The 19,341-nt window shown below is 51.8% G+C and overlaps 1 long non-coding RNA gene across 1 annotated transcript; it reads right to left on the reverse strand.

Moving 5' to 3' along the window:
* Positions 1–216: 216 nt before the first annotated feature.
* Positions 217–14,636, reverse strand: LOC149336390 (uncharacterized). The gene is made up of 2 exons (XR_016284564.1): positions 14,284–14,636; positions 217–537 (listed from the first exon to the last, which is right to left on the reverse strand). It is a non-coding gene; the product is annotated as an uncharacterized LOC149336390 (long non-coding RNA).
* Positions 14,637–19,341: the final 4,705 nt, after the last annotated feature.

Raw genomic sequence — 19,341 nt, forward strand, 5'->3', positions numbered from 1 at the left:
ACAACAACGGCGTCCGCAGAAGCGACGACGCCGGCTGTAACAGGCAGACTCATGGCGTCTATCATCTGGCCGTTGTTGCTCAGACTTCGAGCCACACCCGATAAATGTGGCCCTGTCTACAAAATCTTCAACTGCTTTCTTGGAACCTACCACCACTTCAAGCTAGCTCGAAAAGCTAATCAGCTTCTTCCATGAAACAGCACAGTACAAACAGCCTTCAGCGAATCAACTTTTATTACAACCCCTCAATCTGGGCGAGATATCTACGGGTAGCACGTCGAACGAAATACGTGTCCAACGAGTGCCGTCCGAAAAAATGCTGCCAGTTCGTTTTCAACGTCTGCACGTTCGCTCACAAATAAGGGCGCGCCCGGATCTCCTGCGCTCCTCGACAAACCTAATCTGCAGGGTCGCGCCGCTTAGGTCCCCCAAGAGTCATCACTCCCAGGCAGGCGAGTTCACTGCTCGGCGGAAGCAATCACCCCAGGGACGCATCAGGGCTGGGCGCCAACGCCCGAGAGGCGGACACGGTGCCACCTGTGGTGTTGCATGAACACCCCGGCAAGGCCCGCAACGGGCCGCTGAAGGACACGACTCAGTTCCGAGCGGAACAAAAGCCGGCTTGCGCCCGTTCCCCACGGTTTTATTCACACAGCAAACAAAGTCATTGTTTTTAGACCAGATTTACAAATCAGCTAAGTGAATTGTGTGTCGACCCAAGAGGGCGCCACACAACATCGTCTCCCCCTAGGAAATAATGTTAAGATATTGCGAAAAATACTGCTCTCTTAACATGTGCCGCGAGACAGCAAACATTCTACAATGGTCATCAAACAGAAACTATCCGATTTTATGGCTGTGCTATTTCTGTTATGACGTGTTGAAGGCACAAAAATGTCTCATTTCAGCAGTCATTACACATGGCAAAAGAAAGCACACACATTATACAGTGACTATGGGCACGACATACGATCAACCTCACCCAGAAACAACACTAGATTTGTACATCCACCGTAACAGAGAACACACAAGGAGATTCATCATTATACACAACCTATCACAACATCATTGTGCGCTGAATGCGAAAACATGAGGAACTTGCAAAGAAAGGAAAGTGAGTAAAAATCAGAGCGATACAGGAGTATTCATTCATTATCCGCTTTATAAAGTCTCCATGACTGGTCCACTGGCCACGGACAGCTCAGTCGCGACTACAGGCCAAGAAAAACAGGTGTGCTACCCTTCGCTCCAGAACTACATCTGGTAGTCTACGGCCCAGAAAGGTGGTTTCCGCTGACGCACTGGGCGCCCGCGGCTGTGCGAACTGGAAGTCCCTGGGTCGCTTTGCTCAGGAAAACTACAACTGCTGTCCTCTGTGGATTCGTGCGCAGTGGTGCGGCCACTTTCGGCTGACTTTGACGGCCTATATTCCTCCCCCCCTCGTTGCGCGAAGCGTTATCCAGGGTATCTGCAACAGGAGGCGACACATTTTCGGACATTTCGGCACTCGTTTCAGCTCGAAGCTTGTTTCGAGTTGCTGCCATTGCATTCTCAGCAGCGTGTGCTAAGCCTGGATAGGAATAATCTATGCTTGGCGGGCTTGGAATATTTTCTGGGGCCGGCAGCACCCGGACCAGTTTAGAAGCATTCCATTTGGATTTGGATTGGAAAACGTTTATTGTCAGCACTGAGCCCTAGTGGGTATTATACTAGGTGGCTTCGAGCCCATGGCTCTTGGCGACCTTGTGAGCCCACTCAGTGGCCCGGACTTGCGTCAACGGGTCTGAGCTGGCCAGTATAGCCTCCCACCGCTCTAGAGAAGGGACTGGTAGTAGGTCCGCCGGTGGCGGCGCCTTTTTGCAGCTCCATAAAATGTGGTCATATCCGGCTATCTCGCCGCATTGTTTGCAAGTAGCGTTGTATTGTGTTGGATACATGTGTGCTAGTCTCGACGGGCTAAAGAAGGCTCGCGTCTGGAGCCGACGCCACGTTACCTCCTGGCTTTTGTCGAGCTTTTTGTCTGGTGGCGGATAGATCCTCCTTTCCAGTTTAAACTGATTGGTGTATTCGTGAAATGATATGAATGCATCTCTCGTGAAATTTGGGGACTCGACCCGGCTCACTGCTCGGCTGACATAACCTCGAGCTATACTGTGAGCCAACTCGTTTCCCCTGTTCCCCGAGTGTGCCGGCACCCATATTAGTTCCACCTCTCTTTGGTCCCAGTCTTTATGTCTTAATATTCGTTCTGCCTCCTGGGAGATCATACCCCGCGCAAAATTGTGGATAGCCACCTTGGAGTCGCTAATTATGGTGACTGCTTTGGTGCTGGCCATTGCCATGGCGATAGCCGCCTCCTCCGCTGTCCCTGAGTTTTTTGTTTTGACCGAACCGGCCGTTAATGTTTCACCCGAGTCGTTCACGGCCACGACCACAAAGGAGTCGCCTCCTTCGTATTCCGCCGCGTCTACATAGGTTGTGTGTTCCGAGCCTTCGAGCTTGGCTTCAAGGGCCTTTGCTCTGGCTCTCCTCCTGCCTTCGTGAAAAGCAGGGTGCATGTTTTTTGGAAGTGGTTTAATAGTGAGTAATTTTCTAACTTTGGTCTGTAATTTTGCCTGCGCGTTTCTTTCCGGAATTTTATCATGTAATCCTAGGTTGCTCAGGATCTTTCTCCCCGGGGGTGAGGTCGCAAGCCTCCTTAATTGCGCAAATATATGTGCCTCGCATAGTTCCGTGGTGGTGTTGTAGATCCCCAGTTTAAGAAGTCTTTCCGTAGGAGTGCAGTGGGGCAGCCCCAATGCTGCTTTATATGCCTGCCTTATGATCCCATCTATTTTGTTCTGTTCCGCCAGCCCTAGCTTGAGGTAGGGAACGGCGTAAACTATTCTGCTTATCACGAAAGCCTGAACCATTCGGCAGAGATCTTTCTCTTTGACTCCCCGTCTTTTGTTAGCTATTTGCCTTATGAGCCTGGTTGTCATGTTAATTGTGGACTTAAGCCTGTTTATTGTCTCTGTGTTCTTTCTATTGTCCTGTATTATAAGTCCTAGGACCCTGCTTTTGTCAACTCTGGCTACCGGAGTCTCATTTACCAGTACGTGAATGTCTCCTGCGTTGGTATCGCGTTTGCTAGCCCCCCGGATCACCAGAAGTTCGGATTTGCTTGGCGAGCATTTTAGTCCTGCCCATTCTGCGTATTCCTGGACAATATCGATCGCGTGTTGGAGATTTTGTTCTATTTCCCCATCGTTTCCTGTATGCGTCCATATTGTTATGTCATCCGCATATAGAGTATGGTTTATACCTTCGACAGTCTTCAATAGCGGCGGTAGGTTCTTCAACGCCAGGTTGAATAAGAAAGGAGAGAGCACTGAGCCCTGCGGAGTTCCCCTATCTCCCAGCTTAATAGTTTCTGACTGGATATCTCCTAGATTTATTTCTGCGGTTCTTCCGGTTAGAAAGTCCCTTACGTAATCGTAGGTCCGCTTTCCAGGGGTAATCTCCGCCAGATTAGTTAGTATGACCTCGTGTTTGACGTTATCGAAGGCTTTATGTAGGTCTAGGCCCAGTATAGTTTTGGCGCCCCCTTTGTTGGGCGGGTCTATGATGTCTGCTTTGAGCTGGAGCATGACGTCCTGCGTGGACAACTTGCTCCTGAAGCCTAGCATCGTTTCAGGAAATACCTCCCTTTCCTCTGCGTATTCCTGGAGTCTGTTTAATATGACATGTTCCATCAGCTTCCCCAGGCAGGACGTTAGCGATATCGGCCTGAGGTTGCCCACTTCAAGTTTCTTCCCGGATTTTGGAATAAAGATTACTTTGGCATGTTTCCATTGTGAAGGTAGACTACCTCGTTTCCATATCTGATTTAGGTAATCTGTGACTGCCGTGACCGAGACTAGATCTAGGTTCCTTAGCATTTTGTTGGTTACCCCATCTGCCCCCGCTGCCGACGTGGTTCTTAGTTGACTCATTGCTCTCCATACCTCCGCTATCGAGATGTCCTCATCTAGCTGTGTGTTCTCTGCTCCTTGGTAAGCTGGAGATGAACCCCCTTTTTCTGTGTTAAGGTACCTGCTCTTCAGTTCCTCTATTAGGTCCGCGGCTGTTCCCTGGTATTTGTGAATCAATCGTTTAAGCTGCCCTTGTGCCGCCGACTTTGTTTGTCCTGGGTCTAGTAAGTGGCGAAGAAGATGCCACGTGTTCTTGCACCCTAGCTTTCCATTCATTTCATCGCAAATTTGTCCCCAGTGTTGACGCTGAAGCTCGTTTGTGTAGTCTTCTATCTGTTTTTCGAGTGTCGATATTCTCTTCTTTAGCCTTCTATTGTGTTTCTGTTTTTTCCACCTCTTCAAGAGGCTCTCGTGGGCTTCCCACATGTGGGCTAGCCTCGAGTCTGTGATGTCATGTTCGGTGGTTGGGGTCTGTCTAGTGTGACTGTTTACGTCTTTTTTGAGTGTCTCAACCCATTGATTTAGATCCGATATCTCCCTCGGAGCGGTTCTGTCCCGGACTTTTCGGAGGGTGTCCCAGTCTGTCAGCTTCGTTTCGCGCAGCTTCCCCTTCATCGGCCTGGTTTGTGTTTCAATCTCTATGATGTAGTGATCGCTACCCAAGGTGTGTCCTGTGTTTGACCATCGTTCACCCTCGAGGTCTTTGCCTAGCGTCAAGTCTGGGGACGTGTCTACGCTGACGCTATTGCCTATCCTCGTGGGGTCTTGCGGGTTGTTTAGTAGCGTGAGCCTTAAGTTTTGGATTTCTGTCCATAGTTTGTTTCCCTTAGGGGAGGCCGTTCGATATCCCCATGCCGGATGCGGGGCGTTGAAGTCCCCCGTGATTACTAATCCCTTCTTATAAGATAGTCTAATGGCTTTACGTAATAGGTCCGCCAGCCCTGTGCCCCGGTTTTTCGGTGAGTTGTATATATTCAGAATAAAGAGACTGTTGTCCCCCTTTCTGTTTGCGATTATTTCTAACATCACGTAGTCCTCGCTTGTGTTTTCGAGTGCGTGTTGTGTTGCCGTTAGATTTCTATGCACTAGCGTGGCCGTGAACGACTTGGGTTTGTGCTCTTTTTGCACTTCTAGCGGGGTGTACGCGGCGTAGCCATTTAATTTGACCATGCCGCTTGCCTCCTGCAGCGTGATTACGTCCGGTGTGGTTATGTTTTTTTGAATGTGTGCCTGCAGGTTCCATCTTTTGGACTGGAAGCCTCTGCAGTTCCACTGCCAGATTCTAATTTGTTGGCTAGGGGCCATGATGTCCTATAGAGGCTGCTGCTGCGGTTGCAGCGAGGGGAGGGTGTTGCCGGCAACAGGGGGAAGCCTGGCTTCTATGTTTGCTAGTTGTTCCAGAATTTGCTGGAAGCAACCCATGGTTCGTTCCCTGAACGTGACGAATTCCGCCGTCAGATTGTCAGCACGTTCGGCTATTTTGTCTACCCTAGCGGTAAGGGCATCAATTCTAGCGTCTTGAGCGTCAACCCGCTTCAATAGTGTGTTCATGTCCGGCCTAACGTTCATGTGGGTTTTAGCCGATGCGTCCTCGTTAGGACTTTCTGCCGCCTTTTTGGGAGTACTGTCGTCTGTGTTTTCCTCTCTGGGTAGAGGTCTTTTCAAGGGGACTCTGGTGTCTGTATCCATTGCGTTTTGAATGTCTCCCCCTTCATATGTGTCACGCGGGGGCGCCTGACTCGCGTTTTGTGATTGTTGCAAAGGAGGTTTTTCGACCACCTTCGGCTGTTTTGTGTTAGCGTGAATGAGTTTCCTCAGCTCCGCCATTTCCTTCTTTAAGGTGTCTAGCTCTCTGTCCCTCTTAGCGAGCTGCTCTACCAGTTCCTTCTCCCGAGCGGTTTCCCAAGAAGAGGCCTTATCTGGCCAGCTCACCTTTTTGCCCGCGTCTCTGTCCTTGCTTGAGCCTCTTCCTCTGCTCGAGCTGCTCTCTCTGTCAGGACCCGAGCTGGCGCCTCCGGTCCCCGGTAATGGTGGGAAGGAGCTTGATCTGCTTCTCCCCCGGTGGCCTTGGCGGGTGCCGCTGTGGTCCCTGGTCTTCGGTCTTGGTCGGTGTCCGGAGTCAAGTTGCCCCAGGTCGTTCTTGGCTTTAAAAGGTGCTTTCTTTGCCAGCCGATACTTGCAATACCGGCTGCCGGTGTTGTGTGGCCCCCCGCATACGATGCATTCGGGCTTGCATGTCGGCAGTTCTCCCTCCGGTGGGTCTGGATGGTCTTCGCCGCATCTGCGGCAACGCTTTACCCATGGCTTATAGCACACATCCGTCCTGTGTCCCGTCTTCCTGCAGTTGTAGCAGGTCTCTACCCGCTCTCGGTACGGGTAGACGATGAACACTGATCCCCAGTAGAAGACTTGTCTGGGAAGCTTTTTCTCTCCAAAGGTGATGAGAATAGATCTGGACTTGCCAATTCTTCTGGCGTTGAGTACTTCGATGTCCGGGTTGCGTTTGATGAATCCTTGACGGACTTCTTCCGGTGTTCCGATATCATAGGCGTTGTATACCACGCCCTTAATTGCGTCGTCGGGAGCCGCGACGTAGGGTGCCATGGCGAGGGTCTTCTCCCCGATAACTATCGTCTTTATCCTCGCGTAGGTGCTCGCGCGTTGACGATTCGGTGTGCTGATCGTGTACGTGTTGTTCACGGAGTTGATTCTTGAAGTGTCTTCGTCCAGGACATCTCCGTATGGTAGTTGCGCGGCCGCGCAGGTGGCCTGCAGTAGGTGACGTGGCACGTAATCGTTCAAGTTCCAGCCTCTGGGCCTGAAGATTATTTTATAGTCGCTCTCCGGGAGCTTCGGCATTGGTGCCCTTTTTCGGATGTTCGGGTCTTGCCTCTTTTTCTGAGTGGCAGTCGATTTCTTCACCCCGGCGCCGTGATCGCCAGCGTTCCCGCCGAAATTCGCGGCGGCGTTCGTGCCAGCGTTTCCGCTGGCGTTTCCAGGCTTCCCGCCTTTTTTCTTCATGCGGTCGTGCATGCTGAGAACGGTCTCCCACTCACCGTTCTCAAATTCCGAGGGTGCCAGTTCATCTCCGTCGACGGCGTTGATCATCGTGGTGGTCACGGGGCCGCCCCAGGGGCCGGCTCCCGTCGATGCACGGGTAGCTACGCTAGGTCTGGGCGTTAGGCCTAGCTAGCTCTCACGCGTCCGAGAGGTGAAAAGTCCCATGAAATGTGAAATAGTCCACCGTCTGCCCGAAATCCAGTGTCCCCTTGCACGGAGGGAGAATCCGGATCTGTTCGCGGTAGTTTCCGGCCCGCAGGCCCAAGTTGAACGCCGAAAAACAGCTGCTTGGCGGGAGCGCATGCGACGCACGTCTGCACCGCTCTGACGCGGGTGGAGTTCCCTAGAAGCATTCCAGACCTTACCATCACTCAGTAAGAAAGTGCTTGGACCAAGCTGTCGCTGGACTTTGAAAGGTCCAATGTATTTGGATGGACCTGCTCTGAATGACCGCACCTTCACTGTGTCACCGATTTGTACGGCCGTTGGCTTTGCGCCTCTACGTCTATCAACGTAGTTTTTCATTTGCTGTTGTTTATTTTCAACCCTTTGTCGCACCTGTGTTTGCTCCGAAGATGCGTGTTCTGGAGACGTTGCTGTAGCGGAAGTTTGAGGCAAGTTCCAGGTGCTTTGCTGCGAATTATGAAAGGAAGTACAGCTCATGTCGAGTTTCGAGCGCGGTTGCCGGCCGTGCAGCAGGACTGCAGGTGGCACGCCCGTAGTTGAGTGGGGTGTGAGCCGGTACCATCCCAGATGTTGCAGGACAGCTTGTTTAACGGGTTCTCCTTGGAGCTGAGCTATTTGAATGGTCTCCTTCAAAACTCTGTTCAATCTTTCAATAAGACCATTTGCTTGAGGGTAGTAATTTGATGACCGCAAATGCTGCATGCCTCTCTCTTTTAGAAAGTCTTTGAATTGTCTCGAAACAAATTGTGGCCCATTATCTGTAACTATCGAGTCTGGAAAACCCTCCCTACTAAAAACAGAGATCAGAAAGTCAATGACATCCTGGGATGTTACTGAAGGAGTGAAGTAGACTTCAGGCCATCTGGAATAATAATCCATTAACGTTATGGCATACGTTGGACTCGGCGGAATGTTCAAAGGCCCCACAATGTCCATGGCTAGCTTCTGCCAGGGGCGGTCCGGCCAGGGAACCGGCTGGAGGGGTGTGAAGGATGGCGTAGCTGACTTGTCAGCTGCTTGACATATGAGACAGTGTTTGATGCATTCCTCTACCTGTCTATCAAGCTGTGGCCACCAGTAGCGTTCTCTTAACAGTTCTTTTGTGCGGACTATGCCCGGATGTGATTCATGGGCCAACTGTAGGAAAGTGGGACGAAGTACTTCAGGAATTACCACGCGATCTGCTCGCATTAGTAGACCATCTACAAAGGATAATTCCTCTTGGATGTGAAAGAATGGCACAAGATCAACTGACAGAGCCTTCTTGTGCAACCAGCCCTTGCTGAGCTGACTGATGACCTTTTGCAGGGTAACGTCAGAAGCTGTTGCATTTTGTACAGTTGCCTTGTCGACTACTGGTGTTACCAGAGAAACGATTTCTTCCTCCTGATTGTCCCAATTTTCTGCGACGGGCAGCCTGGACAAGGCGTCTGCCACATAATTTTGTGTGCCCTTGCAGTACTCTACTTGGAAATTGTAGTTCAGCAACCGAGCTGTCCAGCGAGAGATGCGTAGTGGTCGGCGACCCGAATCGCCGGCGGAAAGCAAAGCAACCAATGCCTGATGATCGGTTCTGAATGTAAAATGTCTACCCCACAGATATACATGCCACTTTTCGCAAGCAAACAAACAGGCTAGTGCCTCACGTTCACCAAATCAGTATTTTCTCTCAGCCGGCGACAGAGCGCGTGACGCAAAAGCGATCGTATGAAGGTGCGACCCTTCTTTCTGCTGTAGTACAGCTCCCAAGCCAACGTCTGAGGCGTCAGTGGTGTCTACGACAGGTAATTCCGGGTTGAACATTTGCACAACAGGTTTGCATGCCAAACGCGCCTTAACTTGATCAAAACTATTCTGAGCTTCCACCGTCCATTCAAATGATTGACCTTGTCGGAGCATTTTCCGCAACGGTTCCACTAAATCTGCATAATGATGCAGGAACTTGGCGTAGTAGCCAGCTAGACCTAGGAATGATTGCAGCGACTTGACGTTCGTAGGGGAAGGTGCATTAACTATAGCTTTGATTTTCGATTCCATGGGATAAATACCCTGGGCCGACAGGTTGTGCCCCAAGAATGTGAGTTCCCTTACTGCAAAAACACATTTCTGATTCAATTTCATTCCTGTTGTGGAAATGCGAGACAGCACTTCCTTCAAGTTGCGATCGTGCTCCGGCTTGGTCCGTCCCCACACCAAAATGTCATCCAAATAGCACACTACGCCCGTACAGCCTTTCAACACGTGTGACATAAGCTTTTGAAATGTAGCCGGAGCAGAAGCTAAACCAAAACACTCTTTTAAACCTAAATAGTCCTTCATGGGATATGAACGTTGTCAACTCACGACTTGTTTCCGTGAGTCCCACTTGATGGTATGCTGAAGCCAAGTCCAGCTTTGAGAACCACGTAGCTCCTGCGAGCAACTGCAAGAGTTCCTCCGTGTACGGAAGTGGGTAGCCGTCGACGACAATAGCTTTGTTGGGCTCCCGCAAGTCCACACACAGGCGAAGGGAGCCATCCTTCTTTTTCACGACGACCAGCGGAGACACCCACTCCGATGCGTCGACGCGTTCGATGATGTCCTCGCGCTCCAGGCGCGCGAGCTCGTCGGTGGTGGTGGTGAAAAACATTTATGGGCAATTAAATATTTTACAGAGAGGTGATTGGGGTAGGCCCTATTGGCCCTTTCCCCTCACAGTACTAGGTGGAGCCCCTATTCCGGGGCCCCATTGGCAAGCAACGCCGCCCGCGTCCGTTGAACCAAGGCCTTTTGGCTCTTTAGATCTTGACAGCCGAGCAGGGCCGCCTCCCAGTCCTCTCTGGTGGGGTTGGGGTTGGGGGGGATAGATGGGTTAGATTGACACGCCCAAACCATGTGGAAGGTGTCAGACACCTCCCCACAGAACTGGAACGTGCCATCAAATGATGTATTGAAATGTTTAAGCACCGCCGGGCACAGTACAGTGTTAGTGAGAATTTTGATGAGGAGGCGCTCGTCAGCGCGATCCAGACCCTTACAAGGGGCCGGGTAGCGCCGGTGCTCCTCCTTGTAGTAATCGGTGATTTGTTTGAATGTAATGGCCAGATTGTCTGATTGGTAGTACCCTTCCAAGGACAGGGAGATAGCCCGGGGAGAGAGTGCGCGGGCGGCCTGATCGGTCTGTTCGTTTCCCTGGAGTCCCTGGTGACGGGGGGCCCAAATCAAGTTGCGTGGAGTTGTATCTTCAGATCGACAGCTATATTCCAGTATGCGCCAGGCAAGCGGGGGAGCCCAGCCCAACTCGTAGTTCCGACAGGCCCCTCGCGAGCCGGTGATGATGTGTTTTGAATTGGGATTCGTGAGAGCCAGAGCAATGGCAATCTCCTCCGCGTGTGTTGCGCTGTAGGCTTTGAAAGTGAGCCCGTTAACTGTGTTTGTGTTGTGTACGACTGCGGCCGTGTACCACCCCCCGTGGTGTGGGCCGGCAACGTCTACGTAATACACATGTTCTTGGTTACCATAGTATCGCGCCAACGCTTCCGCGCGCGCCTGGCGGCGACCGCTATGGTCTTCTTTGGACATGTTGCGGGGAAGGGGTCGGACCCGGAGGGCGCGTCTCCAGGGTTCTGGCACTCTCTCCCTTTCCTCAATGTGGCAGTCGTGTTTTATGTGTAGCCGGTCCAAGAGGCGGCGACCGGACGTGGTCTGTGCAGGACGCGTGTATTGGTTGACTAAGTGGGCTTCTCGAAGCTCCCGGAATGTGTTCACCACGCCCAAGGCCAGAAGTCTCTGGTTGGACGTGGTGACCGGGAGATCGAGAGCCCGCTTGATGACTTTCCGCAGGATGACCTCCAGTTGGTCATCATCGTGTTTGCGCAGGTGCAAGTAGGGAGTTGAGTAGAGGATTCTACTCGTTACGAAAGCATGGGCAAGCCGCAGTGCATCCTTGCTTCGTAATCCGCCTCGCTTGTTGGAGACCCGGCGGACCATTCGGCCCACCTGGTCTCCCACCGTGCGAAGTTTGGCTATGGTGGTGTCGACTCTGCGTTGGTGGTGTATGAAGAGGCCAAGGACGCGGATCTCCTTGGCCTCCCGGATCGGTCCCGAGGGGAGACTGATACGAAGCGGTGTTGTGTCCCGCTCGTCGGAGACTTGTTGTCGCAGTGCTAGCGGAAGGCGTCTCAGCTTCGCACTGACGGGAGGAACATCTGGTCGGCGGTTGATTTGATGGACGTAGTCCTTGACAAAACCGAGCTCACTCGAAAACAAGGCTTCAAATCCTGGCGGTGTGTTCTCCGGAACCTCGAACGGATGACAAGTGGCTTGGAGACAAGTGAGGGTTGACCCCATCACGTACTTACAAAGACAGAGGCCGTCACATGGCGCCAACTCCAGACGGACACTGTAAGGGTTCGGTAGCGTTCGCGGGGGTCATCGGAACGCGGCTGGGGGTGCTCAAAGCGAAGCGTCTCCTTTCTTGGAACGCGGCTGCTCGCGAACGCGCCGGCAGGTATACGGGTGTCCCCCCACCCGCGATACTGATTCGCACACGTGCTGGCACGGATGTCTATTTGTGTTTGTTTTTATTTTGTGGTGGAGAGAGTGCTCTACTTTACGGCAGCTGGAGGGCTGGCCAGGCTCTTGAAGAACCAATCATGTTGAGAGCACAATATGATTGGGTGCTACGGAATGTGGGCCGGGCCTTTAGGGCTTTAAAACCGGGCCCCGGAGCTGGAAGCAGGGTTCTGGGCTAAGGTGAGATGCAACGCATCTTCGGCAACGCCGAGTAGGGGCCTCCCCTAGTGTTAGCCAGATCCACCTTTTTGTTGTTTGTCTTTGTGCCGTTAATTTGTCTCTAGTGCCTGAACTTGTATCTATTGTACATATTTGTATATAAATCTCCAGTCATTGCCTTTTTCATCCCTGCGTGTCAACTCATCGTGAGACCGTCTCTGACGGTGCACCACTGGTGCGAAGAGCTTCAGTCTTCAAGTTGAAACCAACCCGTCTCTGGCGGGGGCACCTCCGGTGCAAGGAAGACGAAGAACCTGTGTGAAACTTTACTGACACTTTCCCCAATCCCAAAAGATTCCATAATATATTTCCTGAACGGTATATGCCGATGTGTAAACACTGTAATATCCCAGCAGACCTCCTTCATATGGTCTGGACTTGTCCACGACAACACATGCCAGCACCCACACAACATACCTGGAAGGCTCGTCTACGCAGCTTTACCCTAGACGACCAACGAACGCTCATCGGTCTCGCTCTAGAGGCTGCCAGATTCCAAGGAGTCTTGGCCGACCCCTAGATCTGGGCCTTCGGCCCCTTGACTGTTTTAATAAATGTTTACCAACCAACCAACCAACCCCATCACGTTGATGTGCAGTTTCTGAATGGCGTCAAGGCCCAGCAACGAAGATCCTTGTCGAGTTACATGAAAAGTTACCGATGCTTGAGTATCGTTGTACTGTATGTCAGCTTCGAAGGTGCCCAGTGTGGGAATCAACTTGCCGGAGTAGTCCTGGAGAGCCAGGGTTGACGACGACAAAGTGTAGAAGCGTGCAAAATATTTCCGAAAATCAGCATTGTTGACAAGAGAAACGGCAGCCCCAGTGTCGACAAGTAGAGGAACTGGGTTTCCTTTAAACGTTACGGTAGCTATTACCTCTTTCTTATTTTGTGGTAATTCTATGCCCAGAATATGCGGAGAATTCAGGATGTGTACTTCCTCCACGGTAGAGGCCGGCGCCTGCGACGCGCGAAGTGTCGCGGACTGATGCTGTGAGCGACAGACTAGAGCGAAGTGTCCAATTTTTCTACAATTGTTGCAACGACGATAGCGGGCTGGACAGTTTCTTGCGTTTGCATTATGTTTCGGAGAGCCACAACGATAGCAAGACGGTTGACGACTCCCTTCCTGGCTTTCTCGCTCGAACTCCGGGCGCCTTCTTCCATCTTGGCTGCTTCTACCTCCTTCCTCGGTTCCGGGGACGCCACGGTGGAAACCCGACGCTGTGTAATTGCGCCATCCGCCTTCTTGCTCACGAGCACGAGCGGGCGCTCGAAATCCTGAAGTTGCTTGACGAATGCATCCCTGTTCGATCGTCAGATTTTCCGTTACAGGTTCGTCGACGCGATAAACCGGCGTTCCCTCATAAGCTGCATTTGCTTGCTGTACGGCTTCAAAAGCTTTGCCAATTTCTTCTGTCTTGGCCAGCGTAAGCGTTCGGCCAGCGTTCAGAAAACGTTCGCGCAACGCTGGGTTTGAGACGCCTTCGATGATCTGATCTCGGACGCGCTCGTCGAACGCTGAGCCAAATTCGCACGTCAACGCAAGTTGTTTAACTGCCGCTACATACTGGGTAAATGGTTCACCGGGCAGTTGAAGTCTCCGGAAAAAACGGTGTCTCTCAACGATGAAATTCGTTGTGTCTGCAAACAGCAGGTCCAAGCTCCCGACTAACTGTGTGTATTCGTCTGTGGTGGTCGCTTCCGTGGCAGGCTCGAGCGGCGTCTGCGGAAGTGCTTCAGCCGTTATGCCGGCGACTGCGGACGCTTGCCTAGTTTCTTCATTGTTGAAATGCTGGCGCTGCCCCTCCGCTCCGAGCAGCGTGAGGAGTGCCGCTTTCCGCTCCGGTGCCCAGTCGCTACCACCGGCCGACAGGAGGTACGCCTCGAAAAGTTTGAACCAACGCTTCCACGGCACTGCAGGCGAACCGGGCGCAGACAAAAACGGCGCGGGAGCGAGGCCTGACGCCATGCTGACGCAAAGTCTCTAAAGTTGCAGGAGAAGGTGGAGCGGGACAGCAAAACACAGGCCAGTCGAAGCAAATGGTACGACAGTCGGGGCAAGCGTACAAACGTCACTTACTTTGATCCCATCCTCGTCGCCAAAATGTGGTGTTGCATGAACACCCCGGCAAGGCCCGCAACGGGCCGCTGAAGGACACGACTCAGTTCCGAGCGGAACAAAAGCGGGCTTGCGCCCGTTCCCCACGGTTTTATTCACACAGCAAACAAAGTCATTGTTGTTAGACCAGATTTACAAATCAGCTAAGTGAATTGTGTGTCGACCCAAGAGGGCGCCACACAACACCACCGACGAAGGACCGCTAGGCCTCACCGGAGTAACCGCTGTTGTGGTAGTGGAAGTCCTCCCCTGCGCAGTCCCGGATGTGTCCTGAGGTGAGGTGCTCTCCGGTGCAGGTCACTACGGCGACGTTGTCCCCTCGGAAGGCTTCCGCGTCCAGCACGCGGGCGTAGTCCTTTAACAGGCTGTGCGGCGTAGCAGGCAGTGGGGCAGTAAGGGAGCAGTCCGACCAACTGCACCCGCAGCCGCACGCACTGGTCCCGGCACTGGATGCGAAGCAGGGACCCTGGGAAGCACGTCCGTCGCCGCCAGTCCACGTCCCTCCCGAAGCCGAACAGCCCGTAGATGCCCTCCTGCCGCTCCTCTGCCGGGTCCATCATGTCCAGGGACCTCCGCAGCGGATGCTGAAGACGATGCCGCCTTAATCTTTGCGCCTCACGAGACAGCACGGCTGGCGTCCCAGTTGCACCGACACCAGCGTCCAGGCTTCACACAAACAGCGGAGTGGCACCCGCAGCAGAACACGCTCTGTTGGACGGTGCCGCGTTCCAGAACACCTGCGAATGGCGTCTTGCCGAGGGAGCTCTCAGAGCAAATATGCGTGCTCTTGAACGTAGGCGAGAGATGATGATGATGATGCCCTGAGGCTTAATGGGTAAATAGTGCATTGAAAGGTTGGTTCTTCTCACTGATCTCCACTAGGGGAGCTGGATGCCGCATCGGGCGCCCGAAAGTGAAGCCACCGGAAGTAAGCGGCCTTGTCCGGGAAGTCAGCCTTTGGCAGTGCATGAAATCGGAGCTCAGCACGGTTTTTCAGTTCCAGTTTTGTTTTGCCACTTAGCATTTCGTCTTTTCGCCGTTTTCGTCTACTCGGCTCGGTGTCGTCTCGTTTCCCTAGCTTCGCCAACTGTGCTCTTTACTGCGATGCTTGTTCCCACGCTCAAGCCCAAGTTATGCTATCAATGGGGGATAAATATAAGAAAGAATAGGTTGAAACATTCACCAGGCAGCTTACTTTGCAGCGACCATTTTACCTAATTATATTTAGACCGAACCGGAGCGAGGGCTAGGCTACTATCTTGTGAGGTGTCGACGGTGTTCGGTTGGTTCACATTAGCGCCTCCAAAAGGTATGGTACTGCTTTTTCGACGGAGCGTGTCATGTACTGTTTCGTGTTGTAGCAAGTTAAGCCTGAATGGTCTTTAATTCGTGGTGCTTGGTGCAGTTGACATCTAACAGCGCTTCTCACGCGCACTGCACCATTCGCCTTTCTTGTCAGTCGTTCCTCTCGCGCTGTGCCTTTTCTTTGCCGCACGAAAATTCGGTTTTAAGGTGACCTAGCCTCATCGTCATTCCACTACTTCTCCTTTACGCTCTGAATACAAGAACCAGGCAAGAACAGTGTTTAATGCACGTACCCCTTTGCCGAGGCAGGGTGAGACCTGCATGCCTGTTTTCTTCACTTTCGCAGAAATTACAGGGTTCTGCACACAATGCTCACATTTCTCGCGTTCAGCTTGCTTGTTCCTTTCATATAACAGCAGACATCACACGAAAACAACGCAAAAAACAGAACGAAAGGGCGAAAGACACGACTTTTTGCATTGAAATACACAGCAGACACCCGACTTCCGGGACAAGCGGTCCAACTTCCGGTGGCTTCACTCGCGCTCGTCTAGGAAAGCGGGAATGCGGCATCCAGCCACCTAGTGGAGATCAGTGGTTCTTCTTCCTCTATTTTATTTGTTCTGGCTGGTCATATCACTACTTTTTATAATATTTTAATTTGTATTAACCATGCTATGCCCTTCATTTTTGCTCAGCATCAGCAGAACAACAGTTAATGATGAAGCATTGCTTTTCGCGATGAGCGAGCAGTAGCCGTGGGGGCGCTGGTTGTTGAATAGTAATAGATAATATTAATTGTTTATTAAATACAGAATTTTTCTCGGTGACTGCTATGCAGTCCATTTTCGGCATGACTGAGCTACTCGCTCTCACCGCCAGAGGGAAAAATACGAGAGTCAAAATTACGTTTTCAATTGAACCCGGGTTCGAACCCGACGGCGGCTGCCGCGTTTCGTTGGAGGCGAAGCGCAAAAAGCACCCGTGTGCTGTGCGATGTCAATGCACGTTAAAGATTCCCAGGTGGTTGAAATTATTCCGGAGACCTCCACTACGGCGCCCCTTTCTTTCTTTCACTCCCACCTTCCTCCCTTCCCTTACGGCGCGGTTCAGGTGTCCACCGGTACTGACTGACTGAAAAACTTTATTATTAGTACATAATAGGGAGGGAGTTTGAGGTATCCCGGAAAGGGCTACCTCTCACAAGCGCTACGTGCGCTCCTCAGTACAGGAGCCCACTGCCGATCGCTGGGGATCGGGCGCGCTCGACCAGGGCCTTCTGGCTCACCAGGTCGGAGCAGCCGAGCAGGGCTGCCTCCCAGTCCTCCCGGTATATGCGAGGCAGATACTGCGCCATTTCCTTCCCCTGAGTCGCTTTGGGACGTTAAACCCCCATAAACCAAACCAAACCAACCAAAAAACCAATTATGATTTTTCTTTCATTTGAAACAGGTACAGATAATAAAAAAGATGCCCAGGCTTAGCTTGGTTAAGCCAAGAATGCGTTGCATATTGCGCGGTCTTTTTGCGTGAGGTATTGCTTGGCGGCATTCGATTTTCTCCGAAGCTTTCCCTCCGTGACGTGACGTGACGTGACGTGACGTGACGTGACGGAACGGAACGGAACGGAACGGAACGGAACGGAACGGAACGGGACGGGACGGGACGGGACGGGACGGGACGGGACGGGACGGGACGGGACGGGACGGGACGGGACGGGACGGGACGGGACGGACGGGACGGACGGACGGACGGACGGATGGACGGACGGACGGATGGATGGATGGATGGATGGATGGATGGATGGATGGATGGATGGATGGATGGATGGATGGATGGATGGATGGATGGATGGATGGATGGATGGATGGATGGATGGATGGATGGATGGATGGATGGATGGATGGATGGATGGATGGATGGATGGATGGATGGATAGGAGCGCCCCCTTTGAAACGGGGCGGTGGGAACCGCCACCATGCTCAGCAGTCCTTTTCTTTTTTCTTTTTTTTTTGTTTTTTTTCACGTGGTTTGGTGACATCACGTGGTTTGGTGGCTGCCCGGCCGCGCCCAAGGGCTGAACTGCGTGATTCCAATATGCTACGCATAAAATTCAGGAGGGCACTTTGTTGACCTAAAGTGCGGTGAGAGAAAGCGCGGTGTTGCTGCTTGTGTCACTGATGCGTTGTTATGACGTTAAGCTTCGCCTCTAATAGGGAAACGCGACAGCTGCCAGGGAGTCCACAGAACGCCATCGCCCGTTCGGTTCTACGCCTTGCTCGTCGGTAAATTGGTTTGTGAGGAAAGGAAATGTATCTGTCTCGCACACCCCGGTGGACACTTAAATCTCGCCGTAACGGGAAGGGAGGAAGATTGGAGTGAAAGAAGACACCGTATTGACTAGACGCGCGTTTGTTCATTCCAAACCATCGAGCTGGCATGGCGGAGTGGTTAGCATGGTCGACTCACACTCCGGAGACCGGGGTTAGATTCCCGAACTCGACCAATTTCCTACTCGGTTTTATTTATTTATCTGGCCTGACTAGAAGGGTTAGTAAGGCTAATTGGGTAATTAATCAATTAACTAAGCTCAGTCCCACTTACTTGGAGCATCACTATACGATCCCTTCAATTGGTTGCATGGTTACTAGCCAAAGTACAATTGGCTTGACTAAACTCAGTCCCACTTACTTGGAGCATCACTATACGATCCCTTCAATTGGTTCCATGGTTACTAGCCAAAGTACAATTGGCCCCGTTTGAAATTCGCGCACTGTGACGTCACGACCGTTTCGACTAATTGAAAAACGTGACATTTCTGTCGACAACTCCTGCTTACAATTCGCCTTGGCCCAGGATGTACTGAACGCCTAACAGAAAGGATGTTCGAATAAAAAATGTCACACCACCACCACCTGCTTACAATGATGAGGCAATAAAATTTGACGCCTTAAAATTTGGCGACGATTACGTTACTTCTTAATGCGAAATTCGAGCTAAGATCATCAGCTCTTTCAGCTTTTCGATAGATTAAGGCAAAGAATTCGAGCAAGACATATATGTACCATTACAGACAACTTGTAATTTTTCACACATATTCCTTCTTCAAGAAACACTCCACTAGCATTTCTTGATTGTTATGAAGTTTTGCGGTCGGAAAAATATATGGATATACATGGTCTGTTCGGAAAGTAGTAGGACTGGTTTTTTCTTGGGCGAACGGGCGGACGAGAGGTGGTCTGCGCGTGCAGGATCGTTGAAGGGGGATATTGGGACTGCTGGGCAAAATCGGCAGTCGGCTCTCGGTCGTTAAAAAGAGGAGGTCGCTTGTACTGTGAACCCCTGTCGAAACGTCTCGTCACGCAGAATCGTCGAGCGTTTACTGCATCAGCGATACGCGATCAAATTTTGAGTAAATCTTGGTAAAACGGGCAAAGAGACTCACAACATGATTAAGGAGGCCTACGGTGCCGCTTCCATGGGTAGATCAGGTGTTTTTGATAGGCACAAGCTTTTCCGAGAAGGTAAGGAAAGAGTGGAGGAAGACGACCGCTTCAGACGCCCTTCGACCAGCAAGACCAACGAAAATGTGTAGCGAGTGAAACATTTACTTAACAGTGATCTATCAGAATGATTGCTGATGACTTGAGGATTCCTCAAACCCAAGTTTTTTGGATCGTGACAGAAAACTTACCCATGAGGAAAGCGTGCGCGAAGTTGGTGCCGGGAGTGTTGTCAGAGGAGGAAAAGGCCAACCGGTAGGATCTTCTTCGTCATCTGAATAAGGACCCCGATTTTTTGTCCCGCACAAGGCGGCAACGCTGTCTCAACCCCCCTACAGCCTTGACCTGGCCCTGCCAGACTTTTTTCTATTCCCGAGAATAAAATCGACGCTCGAGGTGAAACATCACGGATCGGTAGAGGTGCTTCAACAGGCTGTGA

This window comes from Amblyomma mixtum, chromosome 7, assembly GCF_055824585.1.
Source record: "Amblyomma mixtum isolate Tamu chromosome 7, ASM5582458v1, whole genome shotgun sequence".
NCBI lineage: Eukaryota > Metazoa > Arthropoda > Arachnida > Ixodida > Ixodidae > Amblyomma > Amblyomma mixtum.